Source organism: Triticum aestivum, chromosome 5D, assembly GCF_018294505.1.
Source record: "Triticum aestivum cultivar Chinese Spring chromosome 5D, IWGSC CS RefSeq v2.1, whole genome shotgun sequence".
Classification (NCBI taxonomy): Eukaryota; Viridiplantae; Streptophyta; class Magnoliopsida; order Poales; family Poaceae; genus Triticum; species Triticum aestivum.
In genome coordinates, this window is record NC_057808.1 from 370,172,125 (window position 1) to 370,183,148 (window position 11,024).

Genomic DNA, 11,024 nt, shown 5'->3' on the forward strand with positions numbered 1-11,024 from the left:
GCCAAACTCAGGGCAGGGTATACAATAGGTCTAGTACACAGCATGCCATACTTTATAGAACCTATGGCTGAGGCATAGGGAATGACTTTCATTCTCTCTCTATCTTCTGTCGTGGTCGGGCTTTGAGTCTTACTCAACTTCACACCTTGCAACACAGGCAAGAACTCCTTTCTTTGACTGTTCCATTTTGAACTACTTCAAAAACTTTTCAAGGTATGTAATCATTGAAAAAACTTATCAAGCGTCTTGATCTATCTCTATAGATCTTGATGCTCAATATGTAAGCAGCTTCATCGAGGTTTTTCTTTGAAAAAACTCCTTTCAGATACTCCTCTATGCTTTCCAGAAAATTCTACATCATTTTCCGATCAAGTCAACCAAAGTCCACACTTTGTTCTCATACATGGATCCCATCTCAGATTTCATGGCCTCTAGCCATTTTGCGGAATCTGGGCTCATCATCGCTTCCTCATAGTTCGTAGGTTCGTCATGGTCTAGTAACATGACTTCCAGAACAGGATTACCGTACCACTCTGGTGCGGATCTTACTCTGGTTGACCTACGAGGTTTAGTAGAACTTGATCTGAAGTTTCATGATCATCATCATTAGCTTCCTCACTAATTGGTGTAGGAACCAATGAAACTAATTTCTGTGATGAACTACTTTCCAATTCGGGAGGAGGTAGAATTACCTCATCAAGTTCTACTTTCCTCCCACTCACTTCTTTCGAGAGAAACCCCTTCTCTAGAAAGGATCCATTCTTAGCAACAAATATCTTGCCTTCGGATCTGTGATAGAAGGTGTACCCAATAGTTACTTTTGGGTATCCTATGAAGACACACTTCTCAGATTTGGGTTTGAGCTTATCTGGCTGAAACTTTTTCACATAAGCATCGCAATCCCAAACTTGAAGAAACGATAGCTTAGGTTTCTTGCTAAACCACATTTTATACTGTGTCGTCTCATCGGATTTAGATGGTGCCCTATTTAACGTGAATGCAGTTGTCTCTAATGCATAACCCCAAAAGATAGTGGTAAATCAGTAAGAGACATCATAGATCGCACCATATCTAATAAAGTACGGTTATGACGTTCGGACACACCATTACGCTGTGGTGTTCCAGATGGCGTGAGTTGTGAAACTATTTCACATTGTTTCAAATGAAGACCAAACTCGTAACTCAAATATTCGTCTCCGCGATCAGATCGTAGAAACTTTATTTTCTTGTTACGATGATTTTCCACTTCACTCTGAAATTCTTTGAACTTTTCAAATGTTTCAGACTTGTGTTTCATCAAGTAGATATACCCACATCTGATCGAATCATCTGTGAAGGTCAGAAAATAACGATACCCGCCGCGAGCCTCAACACTCATCGGACTGCATACATCGGTATGTATTATTCCCAGTAAGTCAGTGGCTCTCTCCATTGTTCCGGAGCACGGAGTCTTAGTCATCTTACCCATGAGGCATGTGTTGAATGTATAATTTTGCTGCTAGGTATTTTATGGACCAAATTAATTTAAATGTGTGGTTGACATATATGTTTTTGGACTTGCTGTTTATTTTGAAATGCAGGCTTGTCAGGCGTAGGAAGTTATTTTACCCAAGACAAGTATATAGAATTCTGTATGGACTAGCGGCTACATGGACAAATTCTCATGTGCTGTGCTAAACCGTGGTTGCTAAGACGAAGGAATTTTAGCATGGGCAACGAAGTCACCTAAACAAAAGCAAGCACAAATGGTGGGTCATTAGTCCTTATTATATAGTGTGATAGCAACCTTGTCAGAATATTTTATTGATATATCCAAGAGTCTTTGTACGTGAATATGGCCTAGATACGTACTACAGATAACATGCAGATTTTGTACGCATGTATTACATGGTAACCGAATCGAGTCATGTTCGGTTTTTGTTTTAGAGTTGTATTCCTGTAGGGCAAGGCATGCTACGTAACCAAGTCCTGCCTTGTATAGGCAAAGTCCATCGTACCTTATTTATAAGGCCACGGCCGATTGGAAAAAGCCCCCAACAATCGATCTATCAACAAATACATTACTTTTTCATGTAAGTCTATTTTCCATCGTTCTTCTCCTGTCGAGCCCTAGCAGCCCTAGGGTTTGGTGATCTTTGCCGTTTTACACTGAAAAGTGGCCGGTTCTTCTCCACGAAAGCGAGGAAATATTTGCTTTGCTCGTAAAGCAATCGTTCGTCGTCATGAAAGCACGGCAAATATCCTGGTGTTGCGCGGCAATTTCGCGTGCCAACACAATTGGCGACTCTGCTGGGGACGAGAAGAAGAAGAGCTACATGATGAGTACCGAGTTCAAGAACGGGAGCGACATCGACCCGGAGAACATCATCGCCGTCACACTCGACAGATCTGTCGGAAGATGATCGGCGCGAGCTTGAAGTGGAGCTTGAGAAAGAAAAGGTTGAGAGGTTGAAGCTGAAGTTGGCTGGATACGCGAAGACGAGGCACGGCGTCATAAAAAAGGTAGTTCCGAGCCCTTCCGATGCGTTCAACACTCAGGTAAAAAACCCAACCGAAGAAATTGCTCATCTAATTGATGTGTCCGTAGCTAGTAAATATTGTTCTGATATGGAGAATATGACACATACAATTACTTAAGCAGTAGCTAATAGACATGAAGAATTTAAGGTGCAGTTTAATAAAGATCTTGAAAATTGTCTACCTGGTCATGTACGCTCATTAGTGCTGCAAGTCAATGATGAGTATTCTGGAAAAAGACCGATGCCACAAGACAGTAGCAGATTTAACAATTTACCAAGTAATATACATACGCCTAGTGCATCGGCTAATGCTATGCAACCTCATGTCCCTTTAAACAATAATCTGGATGGCCGGAACTATGTTGGTAGTTCGGCTAATAATTTTGTTCCTAGTACTACTGCTCCTATTGTTTCGACTTCAGTTCCACAAAATCACAATAGCAATAACCGAAGTTTTGGTTTTAATTCTTATTTGCAGCAGCCTAGTTATCGGACAGTGGCATATAGTACGCCACCACTGCCGCCTGTTGGTACCGGGGTTCCGTACGGGCCGGTACCCGATTCATATTTTAGTGGGTCTCCGTTGCAAACTTCACATGCTCAATTTTCGTTGCCGGAGTTTCCGCCGCGTGCTTGTGTTTCATCTGATCCACAAACCAGTTCTCTACAGCCCAATGATAGTTTTAAGGATTAGCTTGCTAATATACTTAGAGAATTTGGTTTAGAACCTAAGGGCAGAGCACGTGCATATCAAAAACCATACCCTGATTATTTTGACTCGACACCATATCCTCGTGGTTTTAGAATTCCAGATTTTGTTAAATTTATGGGGGAAGATGGTAGATCTACTTTTGAGCATGTGGGACAATTTTTAGCACAATGCAGCGAGGTCGGCACATTGGATGTTTTTAGATTAAAATTGTTTCCATTATCTTTATCCGGTACTGCATTTACTTGGTTTACATCGCTTGCTCATAATTCTATTTCAACATGGGCACAATTGGAGCAAAAATTTCATGAGTATTTTTATAGCGGTGAAACAGAACTTCGACTATCAGATTTAGCTATGGTTAGGCAGAAATATAATGAGCATGTTCATGATTATATTAGGAGGTTTAGAGATGTCAAAAACCGATGTTTCAGCTTGACCATAGCCGAAAAGGATTTAGCTGATCTTGCCTTTTCGGGTCTACTTGCTCATATTAAGGATAAACTAGAAGGGCAAGAATTTTTAGATGTTAATCAAGTTTTGCAGAAGGCTTTGGCGCAAGAAAACCGGGCTAAGGAAATTAAACAATATAGCCGGTTTAAAGATAATAGAAATAAAGAGAAAGATAACCATGTAGTTAATGCCTTAGATTATGATAGTGATTTGGCTAGTGAGGATGATGTTAATATATGTGTAGCCGAATGGGTTCAAGCGCCGAAGTCAAAACCTTTTGCATGTTCCGCTTTAAAACCTACACCTGCTAGAAGAGACGAAATTAAATATACTTTTGATGTAAGCAAGTGTGTTAGAATTTTTGATATGCTACTGCAAAATAAATTAATTAGAGTGAGGGAGGGTCATGTAATTCCACCTCCAGAAGAATTGGGTAGAAGAGCTTATTGTAAGTGGCACAATTCTTTTTCTCATGCTACTAATGATTGTAACGTGTTTCGTCGACAGGTGCAATTGGCCATCAATGAAGGATGATTGACGTTTACAGAAGGTTTTAAGATGAAGCTCGACAGGGACCCTTTTCCTATCAATGTGGTCGAGCTTGAGAGTAAAAAGATGCTTATTCGGTCGGATCAGACCGAATCCGCAAGAGAGAAAAATGTTGTTGATAACAATGCTCCTCCAAGGATGATTAAACCAAAAAAATCCAGAAATAGGAGTGTGGAAAGTCAATGGAGGAAGGAGACAAGCTCCAAGGCCAAAGCCGACAGTTAGCATGTTGTTGAAAAAATATACCTCACGTAAGGCCAAAAATTTGTTTAATCGGCTCGGAGGTAATAAGCGTCCTAGATCTCCTTCTGGATACATCGTTCATGAGCAATGGCAAGGAAATTGGTATGACCAGCAGCCATATCATGCAGTGGACCCAACATATTGGGGTTGTGCACCTCCGATGTATCCGCAGTTTTATCCATGGGGATTTAATCCTTGGGCGCCATATCCTACAGGGCCAGCAGGTTATTTTCCGCCGGAATGGATTCCGCCGAGGCCCATATTCAGACCAAATATGCATGAGAAAAGGGCTCGGTTCGATGAGGAAGCTAGATCACATAATGCCATCGAGATTCGAGCAAGTCGATCACCGTTACGCAATGCAGATGAAAAAACTATAAGGGTGGTCACAAGCGCGTGTGGGTGCCGGTGAAGCGTGCTGAAACTAAAGCGGCAAAAAATTCAGATGATTTAGATGCTTCTCATGGTCTGAAAATAGCGGAACACCAGTCAGATGAAGGTGTTCTCAATTGTACAGAAACAAGTAGTGTCTCAAAAGAAGCTCTCGGTACAGAGGAGAAAAGTAATGGTGTAAACTTGCGGCAAGCTGGCCAGTCTAATCAATTAGAAAAGCAAACTAACTCTGGGCATGACCCGCATGCACGGCCAGATGCTATATCCTCACGTACTATTTAGAAGCCTAAATCGGCAAGCACACAAGCTGATTTGGTCATAAAGGTTGCACAGGAATGTCCAAGAGTTTGTCTCCGAGGAGTTTCAAGTCTAATACTAGTACATCTACACGTTGGGACTCAGGCAATGTACGTGGCCAGGGATTTAATGCCAGTACCATATATGATCAGCAGAGAAGTTCTTTGGCCAGAGATAAAATGTTTGCCAGAAAAATAGAAGTACGCCAGTATAGGCCGAAGGACCCAGGGGGCAGTCAAATTAAGTCTGTCGCGCCAGGGACTAAACCAGCACCGCAGTTGTGCCCAAAGGGACTTACTCACACTCAGAAACGACGTGTACAACAACTGCAGACATTGGAAATAAAGGAAGAGATAGCTGAGAAGAAGCGCGATAAATGGTTCAATCAAGATAAACCAATAATACCCACAAAGACTTGGAAGGAGAAGCGCATCGCAGCGGAGGAAAATAAAAATATGGATGACGCAATTGTTGCTGAAAATTCAGAGAATAACGGAGACGCACCTACTGATATGGATGTTAACATGGTGTTCGCGTTGCCTGCTGAATTTCGCGCGCGCGAGGCTGAAATTGCTGAACTTGTTCTTGGCCCAAAGAATGCTACATTTGAGAAACCAGAGAAGCATGGACACCACCTAAAACCATTATTTATCAGAGGTCACATTGATGGTAAGCCTATTGGTCGCATGCTTGTTGATGGCGGAGCAGGTGTTAATATTATGCCCTTTTCGGTATTTTCTAAGCTGAACTGTAAAGAGAGTGAGTTAATGAAGACCAATATGGGACTTAGTGGATTCTCAGGGGAATTGTACGAGGCTAAGGGTGTTATTTCTATGGAGCTCACAGTCGGAAGCAAAACGTTGCCGACTGCGTTTTTTGTTGTCAATGTCAAAGGCCGGTATAATATTCTATTGGGACACGAATGGATTCATGCAAATTGTTGCATCCCCTCTACCTTACATCAGTGCTTAATTAAGTGGGTTAATGATGATGTGGAGGTGATTGAGGCCGATAATTCTTCATGCATTGCTTTGACGGACGCGCCGGTTGATTGGCAACACGGTGAGATGCGATGTTTGACCGGTAGGGATTTATCGGACTATGATTATATCAGTATTGGTAGAGATGGTTTTGTACCAATAAATGCACAACCGGCTAATGTAGCTCGGCTTAATGATTTATGTATATAAATGATGAATAAAGACGACAGTATTAAGTGGCTGCAAAGACGCACGGAGGAGTATCGTTCCGGAAAGAACGATATGCATGAAACTATTGAAGATTTTGATAACATGGAAAAGCTTGGACAGGGATTCTCATCGGCTGATCCACTTGAAGAAATTTATATTGGTGATGGAAGTATTCCAAGGCCTACATTTATCAAAGCTAACTTGAAAGCCGACCAGAAAAGTAAGGTATGTTTATTACTTAAAGAATTCGTTGATTGCTTTGCTTGGAATTATACTGAGATGCCCGGTTTGAGTAGAGATTTAGTAGAGCATAGATTACCTATTAAATCTGGTTTTAGGCCGCATAAACAACCTCGTAGAAGTTTCAATCCTAATTTGTATTACCGCATCAAAGAAGAAGTTGATCGGTTGTTAAAAGCTAAGTTTATTTGGCCGTGTAGATATGCAGATTGGGTTTCTAATACAGTGCCCGCAGAAAATAAAAATACTGGTAATATTAGAATATGTGTTGATTTTAGAGATTTGAATAAGGCTACTCCAAAAGATGAATATCCTATGCCTATAGCCGACATGCTTATTAATGATGCATCGGGACACTAAATGATTTGCTTTTTAGATGGTAATGCAGGTTATAATCAAATATTTATGGCCGAACAAGATATGTCTAAGACTGCTTTTCGTTGCCTAGGTTTTTTTGGTTTATTTGAGTGGGTCGTTATGACATTTGGGTTGAAAAATGCCGGCGCTACATACCAACGAGCTATGAATTTAATTTTTCATGATCTTCTAGGCATTGTACTAGAAATATATATTGATGATATAGTTGTTAAATCTTGATCATCATTTAGCCGATTTAAGATTAGCTTTTGAAAGGATGCGACGGTATGGATTAAAAATGAACCCACTCAAATGTGCTTTTGGCGTGTCGGCTGGCAAGTTTTTAGGCTTCATAATTCATGAAAATGGCATAGAGATTGACCCGAAGAAAGTGGAGGCAATTAGAAATTTGGAGGAACCCACATGTAAAAGGGATGTGCAAAAGTTGTTAGGAAAAATTAATTACTTGAGACGATTCATATCTAACCTTGCAGGGAAAATTGAATCGTTTGTTCCTCTACTTCGGCTAAAGAATGAAGCCGAATTTACTTGGGGGGCAGAGCAACGAGATGCTTTTAATTATATAAAGCGATGCTTGTCGAATCCTCCTATATTGCGGGCGCCCAAGTCCGGTGCGCCGTTCAGGCTGTACATTGCTGCAGAAGATAGGGTGATCGGTGCAGTGTTGGCGCAAGAGGTCAGTGGGAAAGAATACATCATTGCATACTTAAGCCGTCGTTTGCTCGACGCCGAAAGTCGGTACGTGTTTATTGAAAAGTTATGCTTATCTTTATACTATGCATGTACCAAATTCCGGCCTTATCTTCTTTCTAGTACATGTGTAGTAGCTTGCCAGGCCGACGTCATTAAGTATATGTTGCAACAACCGATTCTTAGTGGTAGGATTGGAAAGTGGGCTTACGCGCTAATAGAATATGATTTAACATATGAATCGTTGCGTGCTATGAAGGGTCAAGTTATCACCGATTTCATTGTTGATCATAGGATTAAAGATGATGAAAATATTAATTATGTTAGTGTGTGTCCATGGAAGCTTTATTTTGATGGATTGGTTTGTAGGGACGGGCAAGGCGTCGGTAATGTTTTAGTATCACCTAATAATGTTGTTTATGATACATCGGTACGTTTGGAATATCCTTGCACTAATAACCAAGCTGAGTATAAAGCTTTACTGTTTGGTTTGCAAACTTTGGTTGATATGTGACAACTTGGATTTTTCCTTCTCTCTTTTTACCGGACCTGCCTTCTCTCTCTTTCCGGACTTGGTTTTCATCGTGGTTTTTCCCCTGATTTGATTTGGATTTTTGGATCAATTCAAATGGACTTGTCACTTGGGCATATCCTTGGCTTTCACCCAAGTGACCTATCTACCTTATTCCTCCCACAAATTCCCAAAATAATAAAATGAATATTTTTCCTAAAAGGAAAATATTCATTTTTCTCTCTTAAGCTCATTTCAGAACTTTGTGCTCCAAAGCAACCTCAATTTTTCATGCTCAGAAAAATCTGAGATAATTCCTAAATATTCTTAGGACCATGGCACATCTTCCCATGCAAAAATATTGCATCACTTTTTGTAATATTTTTGCTATACAAAATCTTTTCACTTCTGGACCAGAAATGCACTTTGTACAGCAAGTGCATTTTTTCTTAAGCTTTTGGCCTTGAGATTTCTTGAGCTTAAAGAACTTCCTAAGAAACCCTAAACCCCAGGAGATTAGCCCTAATGGCCTTCTAGAAGGTGGCCAAACTTGGCGACCAAGTTTCTGACCAGAAACTTGCCAGCTTGGTAGAGCCGCGTCTGGTCGGCCTGGGTATGATCCATCACCTCTCCTAGACGTAGCACTACACGGTCGAGCTCATAGACAAGGTTTGGCCGCTCCTGGCCGTCGTTTTGGCCATGCCAGCTTGGTGACCGTGCGAGGACATGGCGCCTGGCAGCGTCTCGACGCGCTCTGGCTGGCACTTTGCGTTCTGTTTCGCGCGTGTGCATGCAAGCGTTCGCCTCCGACTGCCGCAACGTGCCACAACCCTCGACCCATCACCCATGACCCCTCCCTGGCACTCACCGACGTCGGAGCCGCCGCACCATGCCCGGTCAATTCACGGCCAAAACGGCACAGTGCACGCGTGTGCTTGTTCCCATCTCAAACCGCCTCCTGTGCTCGTCCACGAGCGTGGGCAAGCACCGGCGTTGACGCTGCACCCTGTCCCCTCGCGTCGGAGCCTCTCGTCGACGTTCGCCACGTGTCCAGAGCGCTCCGGCGGTGACACGTCCCCCCCCTTTGCTCCGGCTATATAAAGCCACCCCGCCTCCCTCGCTAGCCACGCACCACTCCACACCACATCCACGAACACGTAGATGAGCAGAAGCCCGGTCGGGCAGGCCTCTGGCCGTCGCCCCGACCCGAGGACTTTGGCGATCCCCGCAGGCCAGCTGCCGCTCTCCAGGGCCTCTCGAGCTCAAGCAGCTGCTTGGGCAGGGCCTTGGTGGTCTGCTGGAGCCGCCTGGACCCCGCCAAGCCCTCGGAGCTGCCTCTAGCCACCGTCTTCCACCTCTCCGGCGAACCCCGTCCGCCACCGAAGCTTGCGAGCTCGACTGCGACCAGCTCCGTCCACCTTTCGCCAAGCCACGGGTACGGGCAGGTGCGCCGCGAGCCCCGCTTCCGATCTATCCCTCTAGCCTAGCCCCAAACCCTCTCGGCGCCGGCATGAGCTCCGGCGAAGCACCGCCTCCCCTCTGATCTCGATCCCCTTCCCTCTCTCCTGACTGGTGGGGCCTAGTGTCAGCCTCACCACTCGCGCCCGAAGCGGTACGAGTGGAGGCGCACTCCCACTTTACGCCTTCGACGTCACCCCCCAGGATTTTCTATTTATTCAAATTTAATTCAGAAATTTGAGTAAACTTTGACCAGCCACCATTTCTAAACCATAAGTCCAAATGAATTGATTCTTTTTGCATTGTCTTTGTTACAGAAAGCTCTAGCAGCACACCAAAAGGTGGATTTTTCCTTGCTGTCTAGAATTTCTGGTGATTTTCAGAATGTGTTTTGACATTTATTTTTGTGGTTTTAAATATTTTCAGAAGGAGGATCTTGCCTTGAAGCTAACCAGGAGGAGTGTGACCCTCCTCTGCACTAAGGCACGCCACAACATCATTTGGATGGTGTTATTTCAATACCTATGATTTTATACTTGAATATGAGTCTTTATTTGCATTTAAAATTTGATAAATTAATATGGTTATTTGCTAGTTGTTTTATGATGCTTGATATGCTTGTTTTAGCTTCTGGTTGAGTTCATAGAATTGTTTGGCTAAGTAGAGTAAGATTTTGCACTAGATAGTTTGTTATGGAAAGTTATGGTAGCTATTTTTGCTAGTAATAGTTTTCAACTAAATGATGAACTAATAAAAATGTTGTTTGTAGATAAAAATGAGTAATAACCAGAGAAGTTTCTGATCTTAGTATTGCAAGATAGTTATGTTGCTTGTTTTGATCCATGCTTAAGAGTTGCTTGCTCTGTGTGACGAGTAGTTGCATGATTTCCGGTATGATGCCATGTTAGTAATAAAAAGTTTTTCTGAAAGTTATTACTTGATTAAGTTCAACCTGAATATGATGTTGATCACATCATGGTGCCACTGAATCGGGGTTTTAATACAGTGCGACCACATTTACCTAATGGGAAGGTCTTGATTCGGTCCTTTGTCGTGGCTCTCACCGGTGCCTCCCGTGAGGGAAGGTGATGGGCGTGCATACCCTGGCCAGGTAGGCAGACATAACCTTGCGTGCTCGTTTTGTTTTTATGGTACCTTGTCCCCGTTTGGACCGTTTTGCCACGATGGTGGCCGTTGGTGTCTTTGGTAGACATGGGGCCACCCAAGACCTAGCCCTGAGAGGGAGATGGTCGGAGTGGCCGGGGAGAGTGCATGGCAAAGGGAGGGTTTCGTCGGAATACTTTGGTCCACCCGAATGGGAGTACGAGGCCAGGTATTCCTAGTGTGGGTAAAGTGCGCTACCTCTGCAGAGTGTATTTAATCTATCGATAGCG